Here is an 18871-nt window from a genome sequence, read left to right on the forward strand (position 1 = left end):
AAGGAAGGCTGAGTGCTTAGGAATGGGTTCTTTTTTTTAGTCTCAGCAACGCAGATAAAATCTCGTCTGCAACACTGGCACCTCTGGTCATTAGGTATATTCTGCAGATGGAAACGTCCACTGTTAGTCCATTAGAACTTGGGCAGAGTGCTGAGGAATGGGTTTTTTTTGGTCTCAGCAACGCAGATAAAATCTCGTCTGCAACACTGGCACCTCTGGTCATTAGGTATATTCTGCAGATGGAAACGTCCACTGTTAGTCCATTAGAACTTGGGCAGAGTGCTGAGGAATGTTTTTTTTTTGGTCTCAGCAACGCAGATAAAATCTCGTCTGCAACACTGGCACCTCTTGTCATTAGGTATATTCTGCAGATGGAAACGTCCACTGTTAGTCCATTAGAACTTGGGCAGAGTGCTGAGGAATGGGTTCCTTTTTTTTGGTTTAAGTGCGCAGAGAAATTCTCTTCAACACTGGCACTTCTGGTCATTCGGGACATTCTGCAGATGGAAGCGTCCACTGTTAGTCCATTAGAACTTGGGCAGAGTGCTGAGGAATGGTTTTTTTTTGGTCGCAGCAACACAGAGAAATTCTCTTTTGCAACACTGCCACCTCTGGTCATTCTGTATATTCTGCAAATAGAAAAGACCACTGTTAGTCCATTAGAACTTGGGCCGAGTGCTGAGGAACTGGTTCATTTTTTTGGGGGGTCTCAGCACCACAGAGAAATTCTCTTCTGCAACACTTCCCCCTCTGGTCATTCAGTATTTTCTGCAGATGGAAAAGGCCACTGTTGGTCCATTAGAACTTGGGTCGAATGCTGAGGAATGGGTTCTTGTGTTTTTTTTGGTGTCAGCAACACAGAGAAATTTTCTTCTCCAACACTGCCACCTCTGGTCAGTCGGTATTTTCTGCAGATGAAAAAGTCCACTGTTAGTCCATTAGAACTTGAATATTTTCAAACTAATGAATTCAATAAAAACAGGTTTTTAAGTCAGTAATCAGTACTGTGGAGATCGTAATATTTGAAAATTCACAGCTTACTCAAAATGTAAATCTCCATTTTAATGTTCAACCTAGCATACCACTCTTAATCCTATGCCTCAATTGCTACCACTCTCTACACAAATAAAGCAGCTATATCAGGACGCAGATAAAAGGATGCGATTGCCAGCCAAGTGACGGTGTCCCGTTCTCAGTGCAATTCTTTTAGGGTATGATACACCAATAGCAATTAGATTATCTGATGAGTTGAGTGAGGAAGGTTTACGCTACAGTTAGTGGGAATATTAAAAACCATGAATAACAGACAACCCTTATCTTAGGACATCCCTATCAGTTAAGCTATAGAGAAGTCGAGAACATTGTGATTAAACACACCTCCAAACAAATGGACAAGTCTCAAATAATGCCCTAGCTTCTTTCATCTCACCATCCATGTCTTCAGCTGGGTGACCTGTTTACCCCGCTACCCATTTCAATCCCATGATAAATGTATCCTAGCGCTTTCTAGGGAATGGATTGTCCCTCATGTCAGATGACATCCTGCTCTAGCTTTACCATATCAGGACACCACTTGACCAATCGCCCGGGGTGACGAGGACACATAGGAGGAGGAGACATCAGCAATTATGCACTATTATGCAGTAGGTAACTACCTGTAATAATGAAAGCAAGGCAAGTAAGAGGTGTAATGGGAAAGTACTCTGACTCACTGAAAGCATTGTCCTCCTTTTGGAAGTGGGACGGAGCTAAAGGATGGCAGAGTATCCTAAAGAGCAATCCATCTGGAGTATCAGAGTCGCACATACAGAGTGCAGGGAAACAGGTTAAATGAGTTTCACTCCATGAGAAAGTAACTCAATCGCCCTCACTTAAGGCAACTCAGTCCCGCCTTAAAGACAGTAATGTCCTCTGATGACATATTGTTAGCACATGCGTCTAAAGCAGGCTTTGACAGCCTTGGAGACAAAGTCTTTGATAAAATACCATGATCACTGTAATACCATCCATATTGCTACAGTATCGACAAATTATAATTATGCCAAAGATCCCACTAAAAAGGTGCTGAGGGCCCTCAGAATATATGAACTGATTTAGTGACAAGAAAAGTATTCAATGTGAACGTGACTTACTATGTAAATGGATAAAGGAAGGCCGAGTGTTGAGGAATGGGTTCTTTTCTTTTTTTTGGTCTCAGCAACCCAGAGAAATTCTCTTCTGCAACACTGGCACCTCTGGTCAATAGGTGTATTCTGCAGATGGAAACGTCCACTGTTAGTCCATTAGAACTTGGGCAGAGTGCCAAGGAATGGGTTCTTTCTTTTGGGTGGGTCTCAGCAACGCAGAGAAATTCTCTTCTGCAACACTGGCAACCCTGGTCATTCAGGACATTCTGCAGATGGAAGCGTAAACTGTTAGTCCATTAGAACTTGGGCAGAGTGCTGAGGAAGGTTTTTTTTTTTCGGTCACAGCAACACAGAGAATTTCTTTTTTGCAACACTGCCACCTCTGGTCATTCGGTATATTCTGTAGATGGAAACGTCCACTGTTAGTCCATTAGAACTTTGGCGTAGTGCTCAGTAATGGGTTTCTTTTTTTGGGGTCTCAGCAACGCAGAGAAATTCTCTTCTGCAACACTTCCACCTCTGGTCATTCTATATTTTCTGCAGATGGAAAAGACCACAGTTAGTCCATTAGAACTTGGGCCGAGTACTGAGGAATGGGTTCCTTTTTTTTTGGGTCTCAGAAACGCAGAGAAATTCTCTTCTGCAACACTTTCGCCTCTGGTCATTCTGTATTTTCTGCAGATTGAAAAGTCCACTGTTAGTCCAGTAGAAATATTTTCAAACTAATGCAATACATTAAAAAACAGGCTTTCTAAGAGTTAGTAATCAGTACTGTGGAGATAGTAATAATAATAATAAATTCTTTATTCGGAATTTCAGTATTAGAAATCCATAAAAGCAATATTAATACATAGTAAGTAAATCGTAAAAAAAATTTGAACATGAGTTTTAAAATGCAGAATAATTTCATAGACAATGATAAGTTTCACGAAACTATTTACAATACTATGAATTAGAAAAAATTACTTTACAGATTTTTTCTGTGTCTGTATATGCATTTTAGAAGATTAAGAACATGATAGCAGGTAATTTCAGTATCCAAGAGCTGTAAACTCAACATAGCAGGACGACACTGCCTAAATCCCCAAGATTTTAACAGAGTCAATAACCAAAATTTGCGATGTTCATGATAACATTTGCAAAACAAGACTGTATGTAAAGTGGTTTGTAATGACTTTTCATCACAGGGACACAGGGGTAAAATCGTATCCCATGCATTTGCTACTGGGAAAGCTACTAGCCTGTGAAATAGATTTAATCTGAATCTTATCAGAAGAAAACTATCGAAAACACTGATTTTAAGATTTAAGTAAGGCTGGATGGAAAGGGTGGATTGAACCATTACAGCATGTTGGACAGACGGTTTGCCTGCTTCAGTTTGTAGTCTCAGATTTTGCAAATGTCCCAGGGCTAGTGTTTGTAGGTGTTTTTTTGAGAGTTCACTGATTTTTTCGGGAGTCGAATAGTATTTTTCGGCCCCAAGGTCAATAAAAAAGTTCCTGATGTAAGCTAGCCATTTTATTTTTAGAGCATGGTCTAGTGTCATAGCATCTGCCACTATTGTCTTAGTGAGGGCGTTTTTTTCTGAGGTCCAAATACGGCGCCATAAGAGTAACGGTTGTATTCTTGCCAAGTCCTCAATGTATGGGACGCCTAGTTCAACATGACATGCATACGTAGAGGATCGCTTTGGGGCCATTAAAAGGAACCTCAGAAAATTATTTTCTGCAATTTGCAGGGAAGAAACATCCATATGATCCCATACACTAGCTCCATATAGTGCTGTCGATTGGCACTTAGCTCTGTAAATGGCTAGTAATTCCAGGGGCGGTCGTTTTCCCAATTTTTGTGAGAAAGACACCAAGGCCGCTATCGCTCTCTTAAAGCAATGTTTCCTTGCTTTCACTGCCATTTTCCAGGACAATTTGTTATCTATTGTAATACCCAAGTAACAATATTCGGTTGCAAACTCTATTTTTTGATTTTTGAGGATTAAATCTTTAGGGTGTTTTCTCCCGGCACCTGCCGTCATCACAAAGGTTTTTTTCACATTTATGTGCAGGTCTAGAGTGCCCATAAAGAGAGAATATCTATTAAGTATCCTCTGAAGTTCGCGGGGAGTCCGCGCCAGCAAGACAGCATCGTCCGCATAGAGTAGAGCGGGAATCGGGCGTTGTTTTGCCTGTGGGAGGTCCTGGGCGCCCCTCAGAAGCTCAACCTCCAAGTTGTTAGTATAGAGGGAGAAAAGGAAAGGCGCCAGGACACATCCTTGTCTGACTCCACGCTCTACTCTAAAGGACGCTGACAGCTCACCCTTTGTACCATAGCGGACTCTGGCAGAGGGTTTGGAGTACATTTCTCTCAGAAAATTCAGGAGTGGCAGATCAACCCCCATTTGTGACAAGAGGGACCACAATTTGGTATGAGAAACACAGTCAAACGCGGAGGACAAGTCCACGTAGATCATATATAGTTTGTCCTTCTTTGCATGTATGTATTTTCCGATGATAATGGAGAGGTTTAGGGCTTGTTCCACAGTTCCGAAACCCTCCCGGAAACCAAATTGCAACTCAGACAGGATGCCTCTCTCCTCCACCCATTTTTGAAGTCGCTCCAGGATCATCCTGCCTGCTATCTTTCCCAGTGAGTCCAGCAGAGATATTGGGCGGTAGCAGGCGGGGTCCTGGCGATTGCCCTTCTTGAAAATCGGTACCATCACGGACCTTGTCCAAGACTCCAGGATTCCTTTCTTTGCAGCTGCCGTGCATACCCTGGTGATGATAGGAGCCCAGAGATCTGTATTATGTTTTAAAAAGTCTACCGGGACTCCGTCCGGTCCTGGAGCTTTTCCGTTTTTGCTTGATTTCAGGGCCAAAAGGACCTCAGACATTTCAAAGTCTATTTGGATGGGGTAGGATGGAGCTACTAAGTTTCTATCTTCAATTTCTTGTTCTGTTGGTTGTTTTTGGAAAATTTTTGAAAAGTGTGATACCCATTCCAACTCATCTATAGCAACTTCAATTTTTGGGATTTTATCGTCAACCAAAAATGGGGCTCTCACTACTCTCCAAAATGCCTGGCTGTTTTTTTTCCTGGGCACTAGAGTGGAGTTCATCCCACAAAGCTTGCTTTAACTCCGCCTTTCTCTTTTTCCTGATGGCAAAGTATTCCTTTCTTAGTGCGGATATAACGTGGGGGTCCCTTTCATCCTTATTTAGTGCTATTTTGAGCTTTGAGTGAGCCTGGGTGCATTCATGATTAAACCATCCTTTAATTTGTTGGGGGCCTACTTTATGTTTTACTGTGAGTAGAGATTTGGTTTCTTCCATGATTTGGGCAAAGTTACTAAGAAGTTCCTCATCTTCTGTCTCTATGTCTAAACATTTCTTGATTTGGGGGTATGCCAATTTTAGCAGATCTTTGGTAAGTTCCCCTGGGTTTGTTTTCCCCCACTTTATTGTATACCCATTTATTTGGCCCAGATTTATATTATCCTGGGTCAATGCACTAGCTAATGTCACAGGTAGGGATTGTTGATAGTTTAAAAACATTTCCAATTTAAGAATGGAATGGTCACTTAAAGTGTTGGGTAAAACTTCAAACTGGTTGACTCTAGTTTGTAAGCTAGCCGATATTATAATGTAGTCAACTGTAGTACTAAATCCCCATCCTACATATGTCGGTTCTAGAGAATTAGTTCTATCATCTGGGGTGTTTACTACTTGGAGGTCCAGGTCTGATAGAATATCGTTCATTGTTCCACCGATATTATTGTGATAAAAGTGAGTGAGGGGCTTACCTTCCTCTGTCACCATTCCTGCACATTTTTGCTCTGGCTGGGTACAGTGATGCAAGTTGAAGTCCCCTGCCCATATTATAGATACTGAGCCCTTTGCTCCTCGTTTCTGCCTTAAGGTGGTTAATTTCTTGTGCAAGTGCGCCAACACTTCCTGGAGCTGTGATTACTCGAGGTTGTTGTAAAAGTTAACGAGGACAACAGACTCATTTTTGGGTAGGGAGAGACAAATGATCTGGAAATTATGTTCCAGTTCAATAATGTTTATTTTTATTTTTTGGATGGTATTAGCAATATAGGTGATTAATCCTCCCTTTGGCCTACCCTTTTGTCCCACCAATGCTGGAGAAAAGTACGTCTTATAACCCAGCAAGTGGAGTTCTATTGGCGACCATGTCTCCTGTAAGCAGACTATTTGATGCCTGTCCACAGGATGCATGATACTCCCATCCTCAACCTTTGGCCGTAATCCTGCGATGTTCCAGATGATCATGGTCAAAGATGGAGGTTCATTATTAGGGCTATTTTCGATTTGTGAGTCACCAAAAGTAACTGGGTCATCAAAAGTTAGAGGGTTATCTAGGGTTGGGGGGTTGTCAGGAAGTTTGAGGGCCTGTTCGTCTGGCTGTGATGGTCAGTCCACGCACTCTAGGCCACTATACATATTCGTTAGTGGTATTCCATTCCAACCCTCCCAACGTGGTGGTTCTCTGTAATTTCTCCACTGTTCTTGCCCTCTCCACTCCTCCCTTTCTCTTCCTCGGTAACGGGGGCCCACTGTGTACCAGGGTCCATCATTTTGTGAGGGACCATTCGGAAATCTAGGTGGGTAAAAGAAAGAAAGGCGCTTTATGCCTATCCCCCCATTTAGGTTTAAATCCTCCTCTGAGCAGATATATTCCACTATTCTAGGGTCCTCAAAAGTAATTAAAATGCAGTCACCCTGTATTGTTTTTTTACCATGGCCAACCCAAGGGGCTCTTCTAACCATTAGAATTCTGGTGGAGTAATAGGGAGGTGGTGGGCGATTTATACTAAGCCAGTGTTGTATCTTGTTTTTTAAGGACCAATTTGGTTCGGGTTTTTGGTCCATCAGTTCTGGGACACCGGTCAGAATAACAACAAATGGGCTCGCTTCTGTTGGAAGAGTTACTGGTCGTGTTTCGCCCTGTTGTTGTCTCTCCCTCTCTCGATGTATTTGGGGTTGTTTAGTTTGGAGTTGTTTATTCTTCATGTCTGTGGTGACGGTATTACAAGGAGTACTGTTTTTTCCAGATAGGGTATTTGCAGATAAAATCTCTTCTGTTTTTTTCTTAGACGCTATCGTGGTTGTGGGTTTCAGTACTACAGTGGGCACAGGGGTCGAGCTTTTAGCTTGAGCCACGGGGATGGAGTTTGACGACTTAGCCACCCCGGGCTTCTGTACTTTTGGTGGCTCTTGAGAACGATTAGGGTTATGCTTAGTCTTCACCAGGGCTGAGAGTTCCACTACAGCTTTTTCTAAATTTGTCAATGTGACTTGTATGGGTGCAAGGGTTTTCTGTAGGAGGTCTCCGATTTTTACTAATAAGTCTGTGTTATAATTATGTTCAGGTTCCTTTGTTGGGGAATCCTCTGATGCGAACACTAGGCTTGTGAGAAGTGAGGCATCGTGTACATGATGTATCATCGCAGTGTGCCTATTCTGGTTTTCCGACAAAGGGGGGCTAAGTGTATTCCCTGTTTCTTCTATTGTGACTGGAGTTGGTTGAGTCGTTGGTACTTTACTTATCACTAGATGATTCTTCTTCCTTATGGCTCCCTCTCTCCTCCCTCTTGCCTGTCTTACCTCTTCAGGGGTGGGGTGTGGGACTAGGTCTGGGGTTTTTTCTAGGTCTAAATCAGATGTTAATTGGGATTCTGAAAGTTGTGACAATTGCAAGACCGATAGATCCACTATGTTTGGAAGACTCTGTCTTTTATTATTCCCACCCTCGCTCTGTCTTTGATCCTTTTGGGGGACCGGCGTTCTGGCTGTTGCCAGGTGACCCATTGAGGATCTTCTAGCCTCCAGGAGGTCTTGGGATACCCTTCGTTCGATAAGTGTGATGCTCTGATCTATAAAAGAGTTTGCCTTTGTAATAAAACTGTCTATAGGGCCAATTAGTTGCCCTTTTTTTGCCGCAGTCTTGCTCCTGGATCCTCTAGGAGACATACCTGCAGAATTAGAGGAGTTGTGTGGTCGGTTTTTGAGCAAGAGATTAGGGGGGTGGCCCAGCCCGGCCCTAATCGGCCTCTAACGGCCTAAAACGGCCCGCTCTTTGCCCGGTCTTCGCTCCGCGCTTCGTCCCGCGCGCGTCCCGAGGGCGCGGGGAAAGTGTCAATTGTTAACGTAGGCGCTGGGGGCGTGGGTTCCGGGGAGAGCTGGCCAGGTGACTGTGATTGGCCTCGCAGGGACTCCTGAGCAATGGAGTCCCTGCACTTTTGCTCGCAGCCCCGTTGAGCCTACGCAGCCCACGCTCCCTCGTTGACCTGGTGAAGCGGGTCCCGCGAAGCGGGACCGGCAAACAGTGGAACAGGTGGCAGGAAGAAATCAGGGTAGATTCTGTGATCCTCGCTCCTCTCGCTGTGTCAGGCTGTAGAAAAACAGGTCCCACCAGTAAGCAGGTAACGGCCGGTTTTTCAAGGGTCCAGGCGCTGGGGGCGTGGCTTCCGGGGAGAGCTGGCCAGGTGACTGATTGGCCTCGCAGGGACTCCTGGGCAATAGAGTCCCTGCACTTTTGCTCGCAGCCCCGTTGAGCCTACGCAGCCCGCGCTCCCTCGTTGACCTGGTGAAGCGGGTCCCGCGAAGCGAGACCGGCAAACAGTGGAACAGGTGGCAGGAAGAAATCAGGGTAGATTCTGTGATCCTCGCTCCTCTCGCTGTGTCAGGCTGTAGAAAAACAGGTCCCACCAGTAAGCAGGTAACGGCCGGTTTTTCAAGGGTCCAGGCGCTGGGGGCGTGGCTTCCGGGGAGAGCTGGCCAGGTGACTGTGATTGGCCTCGCAGGGACTCCTGGGCAATGGAGTCCCTGCACTTTTGCTCGCAGCCCCGTTGAGCCTACGCAGCCCGCGCTCCCTCGTTGACCTGGTGAAGCGGGTCCCGCGAAGCGGGTCCGGCAAACAGTGGAACAGGTGGCAGGAAGAAATCAGGGTAGATTCTGTGATCCTCGCTCCTCTCGCTGTGTCAGGCTGTAGAAAAACAGGTCCCTGTGGAGATAGTAATATTTTGAAAATCCACAGCTTACTCAAAATGTAAATCTCCATTTTAATGTTCAACCTAGCATACAACTCTTAATCCTAGACCTCAATTGCTACACAAATCTAGCAGCTATATCAGGACACAGATAAAAGGATGCGATTGCCAGCCAAATGACGGTGTCCCCTTCTCAGTGCAATTCTTTTAGGGTATGATACACCAATAGCAATTAGATTTTCTGATGAGTTGAGGGAGGAAGGTTTACGCTACAGTCAGTGGGAATAATAAAAACCATGAATAACAGACAATCCTCATCTTAGTACATCCCTATCAGTTAAGCTATAGAGAAGTCGAGAACACCTTGATTAAACACACCTTCAAACAAATGGACAAGTCTCAAATAATGCCCTAGCTTCTTTCATCTCACCATCTATGTCTTCAGCTGGGCGACTTGTTTACCCCGCAACCCATTTCAATCCCATGAAAAATGTATCCTAGCGCCTTCTAGGGAATGGATTGTCCCTCATGTCAGATGACATCCTGCTCTAGCTTTATGATGTCAGGACACCACTTGACCAATCGCCCGGGGTGGTGAGGACACATAGAAGGAGGAGACATCAGCAATTATGCACTATTATGCACTAGGTAACTACCTGTAATAATGAAAGCAAGGCGAGTATTAGGAGTAATGGGAAAGTACTCTGAACCACTGAAAGCATTGTCCTCCTTTTGGAAGTGGGATGGAGCTACAGGACGGCAGAGTATCGTAAACAACAATCCATCTGGAGTATCAGAGTCACACATACAGAGTGCAGGGAAACAGGTTAAATGAGTTTCACTCCATGAGAAAGTAACTCAATCGCCCTCACTTAAGGCAACTCAGTCCAGCCTTAAAGACAGTAATATCCTCTGATGACATATTGTTAGCACATGCATCTAAAGCAGGCTTTGACAGCCTTGGAGACAAAGTATTTGATAAAATACCATGATCACTGTAATAACATCCATATTGCTATAGTCTCGACAAATTGTGATTATGCCAAAGAACCCACTAAAAACGTGCTGAGGGCCCTCAGATGCTATGAACTTATTTAATGACAAGCAAAATAATTCAATGTGAGTTTGACTTACCATGTAAATGGATAAAAGAAGGGCGAGTGCTGAGGAATGGGTTATTTTCTTTATTTTGGTCTCAGCAACCCAGAGAAAATATTTTCTGCATCACTGGCACCTCTGGTCGATAGGTGTATTCTGCAGATGGAAACGTCCAATGTTAGTCCATTAGAACTTGGGCAAAGTGCTGAGGAATGGGTTCTTTTTTTTTTGGGTCTCCGCAACGCAGAGAAATTCTCTTTTGCAACACTGGCACTGCTGGTCATTCAGGACATTCTGCAGATGGAAGCGTCCACTGTTAGTCCTTTAGAACTTGAGCAGAGTGCTGAGGGTTTTATTTTTTTTGTCAATGTACCACAGAGAAATTCTCTTTTGCAACACTGTCACCTCTGGTCATTGGGTATATTCTGCAGATAGAAAAGACCACTGTTAGTCCATTAGAACTTGGGCCGAGTGCTGAGAAATCGGTTCCTATTTTTTTGGTCTCAGCAACGCAGAGAAATTCTCTTCTGCAACACTGGCACCTCTGCTCATTAGGTATATTCTGCAGATGGAAACGTCCACTGTTAGTCCATTAGAACTTCGGCCGAGTGCTGAGGACTGGGTTCTTTTTTTTTTGGGTCCCAGCAACACAGAGAAATTCTCTTTTGCAACACTGCCACGTCTGGTCATTCGGTATATTCTGCAGATGGAAACGTCCACTGTTAGTCCATTAGAACTTTGGCGTAGTGCCGAGGAATGGGTTCCTTTTTTTTGTTCTCAGCAACGCAGAGAAATTCTCTTCTACAACACTTCCACCTCTGGTCATTCCGTATTTTCTTCAGATTAAAAACGCCACTGTTAGTCCATTAGAACTTGGGCCGAGTGCTGAGGAATGGGTTCATTTCTTTTTTTTTGGTCTCAGCAACGCAGTGAAATTCTCTTCTGCAACACTGTCACCTCTGGTCAGTCAGTATTTTCTGCCGATGTAAAAGTCCACTGTTAGTCCATTAGAACTTGAATATTTTCAAACTAATGCAATGCAATAAAAAACAGGCTTTCTAAATGTTAGTAATCAGTACCGTAGAGATAGTAATATTTTGAAAATCCACAGCTTACTCAAAATGTAAATCTCCGTTTTAATGTTCAACCTAGCATACAACTCTTAATCCTATGCCTCAATTGCTATCACTCTCTACACAACTCTAGCAGCTATAGTAGGACGCAGATAAAAGAATGGGATTGCCAGCCAAGTGACGGAGTCCCCTTCTCAGTGCAATTCTGGTGAAAGTATGCGTACTCCTCCAGGTGGCTGCTCTGCAGATGTCCTGAATGGAGACGCCTGAAAATAGAGCAGTTGAGGTTGATACCGCTATTGTGGAATGCGCAGGAACACATGTTGTCAATGGCTTTCCCGCTGCTTGATGACAGAACTGAATGGCACTTGAGATCCATCGTGCGATTCCCCATTTTGATAACGGGAAACCCTTCCTGGGGCACTAAAAGCCACAAACAATTGAGTAGATTTTCTAAAAGGTCTTGTCCTTTGCAAATAAAACTTTAGGCAACGCTGGACATCTAGAGTGTGGAGGGTCCTTTTTCGCCGCCGTCGATGGTTGAGGAAAGAATGTCTTTAGGATTAAGGGCTCATTTAAATGGAAGTCCATTGGTACTTTCGGGATGAATCTTGGATTCGTCCTTAGGACTAATCTGCCTTCTCTGAATTGGAGAAAAGGCTCTTGCGTCGTAAGGGCTTGCATCTCTCCCACCCTTCTGACTGATGTTAGAGCTATTAAAAGAGCCACCTTCCAGGATAGGAATTTCAGATCAGCTTTGTGTATTGGCTCAAATGGTGGTTTCATCAGTTGTGATAAGACAATGTTCAGTTGCCATAAAGGTGGTGGAGGCCTGATGTGTGGGTAAGCTCGAAAAACCCCTTCATGAATGGTTTCACAATTCTTTCCGACCACAGAGAAAGACGTGCTAAATTTCTCCTGTATCTTGAAATCGCCACCAAATGCACTTTAATAGAGGCATGGGCTAATCCAGATTTTGCCAATTTCAGTAAATATGGGATGATCTGATGCGCCTCTGCCCGCAGAGGATGCAAGTCATTCTCCTGACACCAGAAGCAGAATCTTTTCCATTTCATCCTGTATCTCCTATCAGTGCTTTCTGCTCTTGCCTTTGCCTTCTGCTGGAATTTTCAAGTGAAGAAATTGTCAGATGTCAGAAGCCAGGCCGCTAATTGCAATGATGTCTGGTCTGGATGCCGTACTTGTCTCTGGCCAATACCAGCACTACTGTTTATGGAGAAAAGACGTATTGGCTCGGTCTCTGATAAAAGGAGCAGCTCTGTGAACCAATGCTGCCTGGGCCTCCAAGGGGCTATCAGTATTATCCTGCATGGTTCTTTCTTCATTTTCGTGAGTACTCGTGGCAGGAGGGGAATCGGCGGAAAGGCGTAGGCAAAGACGCCTGACCATGCCATCAAAAATGCATTCCCTCATGATCCCCTTTGGTGACGCCAGCTTGCAAAGAATCGGCATTTCTTGTTCCGGGCTGTGGCAAAAAGATCCACCGTTGGTATTCCCCATTTGGCAAAGATGGTCATCAGCGTGCCCTGATCCAGCTCCCACTCGTGACAGGTCGTCTTCTGCCTGCTGAGGGTGTCCGCTGTTATATTTTGATCCCCTGGAAGATGCATGGCCTTCAAAGTCACACCGTGATCTATCGCTCATCTCCACATTTTATGAGCTTCTCTTGATAGACAGAGAGATCTTGTGCCTCCCTGTTTGTTTATGTAGTGCATTGTAATTGTATTGTCTGTCCGCACTCACACTGATCTCCCTTCTATTCTTGGCAGTAGGGCCAACAAAGCCAATCCTATTGTCCTTAATTCCAATAGGTTTATGTGAAGGTATTGTTCCTGTTTGTTCCATCGGCCGCTGACCTGTAACTCCTGTAGGACTGCTCCCCATCCTTCGAGAGAGGCATCCGTGGTAACTACCAACGAAGCTGGTTCGATCAGATAGAAGAGACCCACCGAGATGTTTTTCCTGCGAGTCCACCACTTTGCTGCCTGCAACATTGCATGCGTGATTTTTATCTTGTCCTCGAAGGATCCCTTTGCTTGGCACCACTGAAGGTCTAGCTCTTCCTGTAATGGCCGCATCCGTAAGCGACATAGGGGAATGAGTAGTATGCATGGGGACATTGTCCCCAGAAGCGATTTGTATCTTCGGACTGAAAGACTTTCTTTTGTTGAATTCCTTGGCTAGAGAAACGAGTCCCAATTGTCTCTCTATGGATGGGAATACTTTGTTTTGTGATGTATCCAGGATTGCACCTAGAAACTTGATCGTCCTGGATGGCTGTAGAGGTGATTTTTCCACATTTAAGGTCAGGCCCAGGTCCGCAAATAACTCCATGCAAGCCACAGTTGAAACTTGAGCCGCCTCCTGCAATGGTGCCTTTACCAACCAGTCGTCCAGGTATGGAAATATTTGGTGTTTTTTCTTCTTAGATAGGCCGCCACTGGCGCCAGACATTTTGTAAATATTCTCAGTGCAGATTTTAGGCCGAATGGTAGCACCTTGAATTGGTAATGGTCTTTGCCCACTGTAAAACGAAGGAATTTTCTGTGGGACGAATGGATGAGGATATGAAAATATGCATCCTGTAAATCTAGGGAGGTCATCTGATTTCCTGGGATTAAGAGCAGCAGAATATCTTTCAGGGTCACCATTCTGAATGACTGTTTCTTGAGATAGACATTTAGGAACCTTAGGTCCAAGATTGGAAACCACCTGAGAGCATCTTTTCTGATCAAGAAGAAACAGGAATAAAATCCTCGTCCTCTTTGGGAGTTCGGCAACGGTTCTATTGCTCCCTTTTGGAGCATTGCCCGAATCTCCCGACACATTTGAGATAGGTGTTTTGCTTCTTGATATGTAGGTGGCGTGGGAGGAAGACAATGGAGGAATTCCAATGTATGTCCGAATTGTAATATGTGGAGGACCCATTTGTCCGATGTTATCTTCTGCCACTTTGGTAAATAATAAGTCACTCTTCCACCCAGGGGAACATTTGACAAGATAGGAGGTGACGGACCTGCAATCTGTAGGTTGTCATTGTCTCTTATTATTATCTTTTCCAGAACTAGCTCCTCGTCCTCTGGGAGTGGACTTAGAGTAGCCCCCAGAATGTTTCTGTCCATATTGCTGCCGATAGGGCTGCGAAGAGGAAGAGTAGGATGAGTAGGATGAGTATCGTCCCTGCTGGTAGCCACCTCTATACAAGGGTTGTCCTCTTCCACGGGCGTCTCGAAAAGGTACCTTCCGGTACTGTAACGCACCCATGGATTTCGCTGTATCCGTGTATTTTTTAATACTTTGAAGGGTCTCATCCACCAGGTGCCCAAAAAGATCCTCCCCATCAAAGGGTAAGTCCAGAATTTTATTTTGGACCTCTGGCCTAAAGGAAGTGGCCCTCAGCCAACCTTGGCGCCAAAAAACTACTGCTCCTCCGAGGGAATGAAAGGCCGTGGTAGCTAAACCCATAGCGCAATCAATAACTTCAGCCGAAGTTCTCTCTCCTTCCTGCAGAACTTTCTTCGCCTCCTGCTTAGAGTATTTCGGGAAGAGGTAGATAAAGGGTGCTATATTGCACCACATTTGCCTGTCATATCTGCCCAGGATGGCAAGGGCATTTGCAGCTCTGACCAGGAGCGCTGACATGGAGGAGAATCGTTTACCTGCGATATCTAAACGCCGTCCTTCCCTGTCCGGAGGTGCTGCAATTGGTGCTGCTTGATTCTTTGATTTTTGCTGCGCTGCCTGCGAGATGATCGAGTCCGGTTTAAGATGGCCCAGTAAACACGCCGGGGCGTCCCCGGGCACCTTATACTTTTTGCCCAGCCTCACCAGTACCGGTGAACTGTTGCTGGGGTTGTCATGACCTGTAATCCTTGTTTCTATCTGTGGTCAATAATTGGTATGGACCTGACTGATTTTTGATAGGGCTCTTTAAAGTCATAGAGAAAACATTCTGCTTGAGTTGTTTTCATTGGTAGCTGAAATCTTTTTGCCGCTCTCTCCATTAAGTTGTGGAATACATCAATATCCACTGGTGAAGAATCCGCCGGTACTTGGGTGAGTGATGGTGGAGCTGGGATCAAGTAATCATCCCATTCCCTGTGAGGTTCCGTTAGCTCCCCTTCTTCGCGGTCCTCATCATCTGTGGTCCCAGGATCATCTTGCTGGTGGACCTGAGGTGTCAGCGGATGAGTGTCTAACAGACTTTCTCTACTGCGGACTGGAGTGGCCGGAATTAAATGAGGACGTGAAGGTGGAACGTCCTGAGGAACTTCTGATGGAGGAAATCTCTTTTTATAATCCGCCAACATGGATTGCAAATAAATCAACATGGATGATGGCATTGCTACCTTCTCTTCCTGAGGCTCCTGTTGGTAGCAGCGGTATGAGATGCTTTGATACTCTTCATACCCTTCTTGATCATCATCTTCTTGACATTTTACATGGAGCTCAGATGGGCTTGTGGCATACCCAAAAGGCCCACCTTCCTCCTCATCATCTGACTCGTCCTCCTCCAAAAGGTGCGATTGGACCAATGGAGTAGTTTTACTTGGAGAAGTCACTGCTGGCGTGATCTCCTTCCTGCTCTTTTCCGGAGTTAGTCTCGTCGACAAGATCGTTGTCAATACCACCATCGACAAAGCTAATGTCAGTGTAGTAGATCTATTCCTCGCCAACGACATAGTAATCGTTGGCGATTTTCCTGTCGATGACCTCATTGTCATCACCGTCGACAACGATTCAGTCGTCGACACTGCCGTTGTCATTCTTACCATCGTAGACGATGTCGTTGATGTTACCGTCGTCGACGCTCCCGTCGTCGGCACATCCGTCGTTGACGCACCTATCGTCGACGCACCTGTCGTCGACACTCCTGTCGCTGACTCTCCCGTCGACGCTCCCGTCGTCGACATTTTCGTCGTCGTCGCTGGTTTCAATACAATTAATGGTAACTTTTGTACCTTGGTCGTCGCCGTAGACGATGATCTCTTCGTCGACGGTCTCGTCGACGCTTCTGTCGACGATGTCATTTTTTTCACCTTCTCCTCAGGAATACTAGAGGATGGCTTCTTGAATGATGCAGGAGCCAACGGTGGTGTCTTTGAGGCTGAGAAGAGGCTCTTTTGGATTCTTTTTCTTTCACAGTGAGTCCTTTGCTCTACTTTGTCTTTTTCTGTGGAGATTTTGAAGGACTATGCCCTGAAGACCCTTGGCTGGTCTTTTTTAGGGCCTTCTCAGAACGGTCCCCTGAGGAATGAGCCTGAGGAGATCTTGATCTCTTTTGTGATCTCCTGGATGAAGAGGAAGATTCCTGGTCACTATCGCTGGAAACCATCTCCTTTCTGGCCTTGATCTTCTGAAGCCAAATTAAAAGGCGTCCTTCACGATCTCTAAGGGTCTTACTAGAGAAAGTGCGACATACTTGCAATCCTTTGCTTGGTGGTCCGGATAAAGACAGTATATACAGTCTTCAAGTGGGTCATCGGTGTAGAGTCTCTTTTTAGAGCAGGTGGCACAGGCTCTAAAAATACCCTTTTTCTCCTTTGCAGCCATTCGTAAGGATATAGATGAGAAATAGATTATAAACTTCTCAAATCCACAAGAAATAGACTAATAATGAAGCTTCTATCAAGTTGGAAATCCAGAGTTTGAGCAGAGCTCAAAGGAGACTCCCTAGCACAACGTGCTGGTAGAAAATCTGAGGGGCAAGAGGTTCTCTCAGGAGGGTTCTAGAGGGAGAGTGGCTCTGATTGGCTAAGGGAAAAGTGTGGTCCTTTTTTACATAACAAAGGTTATGGGTTGCAAAAGGGAAATGGGCCTAGGCCTTTTTTCAGTTAGCTATACTGCTAGCCATTGCATTTTTATGTAAATGTAGTGCTTATATTACGCACGTATCTCCCCCGAAGGGGTCTCAAGGCATTGAACACATACCGCTGTGGAACCCTTCCTGGCCTTTCCCTGTGAAGTGCCCACTCCTGGGCACCCCCAAGGTGAAGCCAGGCATCCTAGCGCTGTTGGGGCCGTTGTGGCGATTAAGCAAGCTATTGCCCAGCGTTGCAGAGTGGGACCCATGCTTAGAATAGGCACCGAGGCGAGAATTATCATGTCCGGGGAAATTGAGCCCAAGACACGCCGAGGCGGGAATTGAACCCTGGTCCAGGCCAGACCTCTGCATCAGGGTCTGCCGCTCTAACCATTGAGCCACACTTCTCCACCACACTTCTGTACCGGAAACTCCCATCTCGACGACGGGGAAATGATTCAGGTATGTGAATCTATGAAATCTCCAATACTTGAGTAATGGGAAAGTCCTCTGAACCATGAAAGCCTTGTCCTCCTTTTGGAAGTGGGATGGAGCAACAGGACGGCAGAGTATCCTAAACAGCAATCCATCTGGAGTATCAGAGTCGCACATACAGAGTGCAAGGAAACAGGTTAAATGAGTTTCACTCCATGAGAAAGTAACTCAATCGCACTCACTTAAGGCAACTCAGTCCAGCCTTAAAGACAGTAATGTCCTCTGATGACATATTGTTAGCACATGCGTCTAAAGCAGGCTTTGACAGCCTTGGAGACAAAGTCTTTGATAAAATACCATGATCACTGTAATAACATCCATATTGCTAAAGTCTCGACAAATTATAATTATGCCAAAGACCCCACTAAAAAGGTACAGAGGGCCCTCAGATCCTATGAACTTATTTAATGACAAGCAAAAGTAGTCAATGTGAGTTTGACTTACCATGTAAATGGATAAAGGAAGGCCGAGTGTTGAGGAATGGGTTCTTTTTTTGGTTGGTCTCAGCAACGCAGAGAAATTCTCTTCTGCAATACTGGCACCTCCGGTCATTAGGAAAAATCTGCAGATGGAAACGTCCACTGTTAGTCCATTAGAACTTGGGCAGAGTGCTGAGGAATGGGTTCTTTTTTTTTTTTTGGTTTCAGCAACGCAGAGAAATTCTCTGCTGCAACACGGTCACCTCTGGTCATTCGGGACATTCAGCAAATGGAAGCGTCTACTGTTAGTCCATCAGAACTTTGGCAGAGTGCTGAGGAATGGGGGGGTTTTGGGTCGCAGCAACACAGAGAAATTCTCTTTTGTAACACGGTCCCCTCTGGTCAGTCGGTATATTCTGCAGAAGGAAACGTCCACTGTTAGTCCATTAGAACTTGGGCCGAGTGCTGAGGAATGGGTTCTTTATTTTTGGTCTCAGCAATGCAGAGAAATTCTCTTCTGCAACACTTCCACCTACGGTCATTCCATATTTTCTGCAGATGGAAAAGACCACCGTTAGTCCATTAGAACTTGAATATTTTCAAACTAATGCAATGCAATAAAACAGATTTTCTAAGAGTTAGTAATCAGTACTGTGGAGATAGTAATATTTAGAAAATCCACAGCTTACTCAAAATGTAAATCTCCATTTTAATGTTCAACCTAGAATACAACTATTAATCCTATGCCTCAATTGCTACTACTCTCAACACAACTCTAGCAGCTATATCAGGACGCAGATACAAGAATGCGATTGCCAGCCAAGTGA

At 44.9% G+C, this 18871-nt stretch overlaps 1 long non-coding RNA gene across 1 annotated transcript; it reads right to left on the minus strand.

Annotated features, from left to right (window-relative positions):
• Nucleotides 1-489: 489 nt before the first annotated feature.
• Nucleotides 490-18201, minus strand: LOC144799401 (uncharacterized). The gene is made up of 3 exons (XR_013603806.1): nucleotides 18070-18201; nucleotides 2133-2801; nucleotides 490-908 (listed from the first exon to the last, which is right to left on the minus strand). It is a non-coding gene; the product is annotated as an uncharacterized LOC144799401 (long non-coding RNA).
• Nucleotides 18202-18871: the final 670 nt, after the last annotated feature.

This window comes from Lissotriton helveticus, chromosome 12, assembly GCF_964261635.1.
Source record: "Lissotriton helveticus chromosome 12, aLisHel1.1, whole genome shotgun sequence".
Taxonomy (NCBI): Eukaryota; Metazoa; Chordata; class Amphibia; order Caudata; family Salamandridae; genus Lissotriton; species Lissotriton helveticus.